This window comes from Lolium rigidum, chromosome 2 (assembly GCF_022539505.1).
Source record: "Lolium rigidum isolate FL_2022 chromosome 2, APGP_CSIRO_Lrig_0.1, whole genome shotgun sequence".
Taxonomy (NCBI): Eukaryota; Viridiplantae; Streptophyta; class Magnoliopsida; order Poales; family Poaceae; genus Lolium; species Lolium rigidum.
Window position 1 is genome coordinate 288,851,954 of NC_061509.1, and position 4,272 is coordinate 288,856,225.

Consider the following 4,272-nt stretch of genomic DNA (forward strand, 5'->3'; position numbering starts at 1 on the left):
TCATCATCACCGCCGTCTCCACCGCTGCACATCGTCACCGCTGTAACAATTTGGGTTGGATCTTGATTGTTTGATAGGGGAAACTCTCCCGGTATTGATTTCTACTTGTTATTGATGCTATTGAGTGAAACCATTGAACCAAGGTTTATGTTCAGATTGTTATTCATCACCATATCAATTCTGATCACGTTCCATATGATGTCTCGTGAGTAGTTCGTTTAGTTCTTGAGGACATGGGTGAAGTCTAAATGTTAGTAGTGAATTATGGTTGAGTAATATTCAATGTTATGATATTTAAGTTGTGGTATTATTCTTCTAGTGGTGTCATGTGAACGTCGACTACATGATACTTCACCTTTATGGGCCTAGGGGAATACATCTTGTACTCGTTTGCCAATTGCGGGGTTGCCGGAGTGACAGAAACCTAAACCCCCATTGGTATATCGATGCAGGAGGGATAGCGAGGATCTCGGAGTTTAAGGTCGTGGTTAGATTTATCTTAATTACTTTCTTGCAGTTGCGGATGCTTGCAAGGGGTATAATCACAAGTATGTATTAGTCCTAGGAAGGGCGGTGCATTAGCATAGGTTCACCCACACAACACTTATCAAAACAATGAAGATTAATCAGCTATATGAAGCGGAAGCACTAGACTAAATTCCCGTGTGTCCTCAAGAACGTTTGGTCATTATAAGTAAACACACCGGCTTGTCCTTTGTGCTAAAAAGGATTGGGCCACTCGCTGCAATTATTTCTCTCGCATTTTACTTACTCGTACTTTATTCATCTGCTATATCAAAACCCCCTGAATACTTGTCTGTGAGCATTTACAGTGAATCCCTCATCGAAACTGCTTGTCAACACCTTCTGCTCCTCGTTGGGTTCGACACTCTTACTTATCGAAAATACTACAATACACCCCCTATACTTGTGGGTCATCACACACCGGGTGGATTCCACGGAGTCAGCTCCTCTCGCCTGGTGCCAGCATCGGTTTCTATCGGCGGCCTGGCGCCCAGCCCGGCAGCGCCGGCCCCAGCACCGGACCGCTCGGCGCAAACCGTCTCCGGCACCATGGACGGTCGAAAGACATATACTGCAAGCCCAGAGGCTCGGCCGGCACTGGCCCGATGCCAGGCCCGGCGGCGGCCGACCGGTCCGGTCTGTGGCCCGGCGGCACCGGGTGTGGCGCCGGCCAGCCTAGTGGCAGGCCCGGCAGACTGGCCTACTCGACAATTTGCTGAGCTGGACAAGTTCCAACGGCTGGATTTCAAGTGAACCTATATATACCCCTTCTCCTATCTTAGAAAGGTTAGGCACTACACTACAAATTGTTCTTAAGATCCCTCTCTGTCATACTCCATTAATAGAAACACCAAAAGCCTCAGATCTCCCTCCTTCCCCACCCAAATTCAAATCCCTCCGGGGAAATGCTAGAGGAGGTCTTGTGAAAGTGCATGGAGCCCCCATGTGTGGTTTTGGTAATTAATGACAATCCCTATGGACTAATGTTTGCATTGAGTTATATTTGTAGGAGTTGTCCATAGGCAATTCTTGAACCATTTGTTGGCTTCAAGGTTGCAATAAGAAGAATTTGATGAAGGATATCAAGTGTCAAGTATGTCTTGAAGATGAAGATGAAGTGAGCCCTCAAGTTACTTCAAGACATCAACATGATGAAGAATGAAGAATGAAGTGCAAGTTCAAGATGAGCCAACTCGAAGAGTTCATAAGCTTGAAGCTTGCCATGAAGTGCAAGTTCAAGATGAGCCATCTCGAAGAGTTCATAAGCTTGAAGCTTGCCATGGAGAAATGAAGTGCAAGTTCAAGATGAGCCATCTCGAAGAGATCCTTTGCTTGAGTCTTGCCATCCATATGGTGATCATGGATATGTGAAGATGCGCCGAAGAAGAAGCTCTCCCATGGTGGATTATGGGGGAGCAATCCACATGGTGGTCATGGTTATGTGAAGATGCACCGAAGAAGAAGCTCTCCCATGGTGGATTATGGGGGAGCAATCCAGAAGACTTCGTCAAGCAAGCACAAGCAAGAAAGGCGTTCCATCTTATTGAGGTCAAGATCGTCGTCATCAAGCTCAAGTGGAATGCGCAAGTATAAGGTTTGGTCTTGATAGGGTTTCTTTCTCACCGGTCTCGTAGTGTAGTTGGAGACCGGTTTATAGTTTAGTTGCCGTACTATCAAGAGGGCTCTCGAGTGAGTAACTCGATCGTATCGTTCGGAGAGAGCTCAAACCTTTGCATCCTTGCATCATCTTTCTTGGTTGTTATTTGGAACTTATCCATGTGATGTTTTAGAGCTTCTGCTTATTCTCATGACAAGCTCCAGTTCATCGAAAACGGATTTCGCATATATCACTTGTTGCGTTTTCGAGTTTGGTTCATCATCTTTCTTGGTTTTATTTGGATCTTATCCATGTTATATTTTAGAGCTTGTTCTTATTCTCATGACAAGCTCTAGTTCATCGAAAATGGTTTTTGCATGGGCAACTTGTTGCATTTTCAAGATTGGAGGTTTTACCGGTATGTCTTTTTTAGATAGGTCAAACCTTTCATCATTTGTTTCTATCCTAACTTACTGGACTATGATGGTTCCCCTGCATGATCTTGTAGAGCTTGTTACTAGCTTCAAAACGAGCCCAAGATCATCAAAATCGGAGTCCGGATGCAAAAGTTATTCAAGTTTCCGTGAAGCAGTTTTTTGGCCGGAAGTTGGCCGGAAGTTCCGGTGGCCGGAACTTCCGCCCTACTTCCGCCGAACTTCCAGAAATGATGATTCTGCACGCAGAAAACATACTGTAAGCATTCCGGGGACGCCCTACTTCACCCGGAAGTTGGCGCCCCCGGAAGTTCCGGTTTTGATGAATTTTGTGCATAACGGGCAGATTTCTCTTGCCCTATTTAAGGGGGTCTTCTTACCCAAAGTTTCCTATCTGTTTGAGCTCGTTTTTGCCCCCATTGTTGACCTTCTTTGAGCTTGCTATCTCCCTCTCCCTCCCATGAATCTTGCATCTATTTGAGAGAAAGATAGAGGAGATCTAGATTACATCTTCACCAATCAAATCCCTCTCTTTGTGAGGGGAATCCACTAGATCTAGATCTTGGAGAAATTTGGTGTTCCTCCTCCTATTTGTTCTTCCTCTCTTATTCCCCCAATATCTTTTGTAGCTTTGTTGGAATTTGAGAGAGAAGTACTTGAGCATCTTTGTGGTGTTCTTGCCATTGCATTTGGTGCATCGGTTTGAGTTCTCCACGGTGATTCGTGGAAGTGAAAGCAAGAAAGTTGTTACTCTTGGGTTCTTGGAACCCTAGACGGATTTGAGGCCTTTGTAGCGATTTCTTGGGAGCCTCCAGTTAAGTTGTGGATGCGTGCCCCAAGCTTTGTGTAAGGCCCGGTTTCCGCCTCGAAGGAAATCCCTTAGTGGAACCGTGACCTAGGCCTTTGTGGCGAGGGTCACCGGAGATTTAGGTGAGGCGCCTTCGTGGCGCTCGGTGTGTGGTGTGAGTACCGCATCTTGGGGTGAGGCCTTTGTGGCGTTGGTGTGCATCGAGCAACCACACCTCAAGGTGAGCCTCTTGTGGCGTTCGGGAGCACTAAGCCACCGCACCTCTCCAACGGAGATTAGCACTCGCAAGAGTGTGAACTTTGGGATAAATCTTCGTCTCCCGCGTGCCTCGGTTATCTCTATACCCGAGCTCTTTACTTATGCACTTTACCTTGTGATAGCCATCGTGCTTGAAGTTATATATATCTTGCTATCACTTAAGTTGCTTGTATTGCTTAGCATAAGTTGTTGGTGCACATAGGTGAACCCTTGCTTAGAATAAGTTGTTGGTGCACATAGGTGAACCATAGTATATAGGCTTTGGGCTTGACAAAGTAAACGCTAGTTTTATTCCGCATTTGTTAAGCCCATCTCGTAAAAGTTTTAAAATCGCCTATTCACCCCCCTCTAGGCGACATCCGTGTCCTTTTAATTGGTATCGAAGCAAGGTCTCTCATTCTTAGGCTTCACCGCCTTGAGAGTAAAGATGTCGGTTAGGGGATTAGTGCACAATAACTTGTTTATATTTGATGGCACAAATTATGATCTATGGAAAATTTATGTGCTTAAGATTTTACGGGGTATGTCCCTGATGACCCACAAGTATAGGGGGTGTATCGTAGTATCTTCGATAAGTAAGAATGTCGATCCCAACGAGGAGCAGAAGGTGTTGATAAGCAGTTTCGATGAAGGATTCACTGTAAATGCTC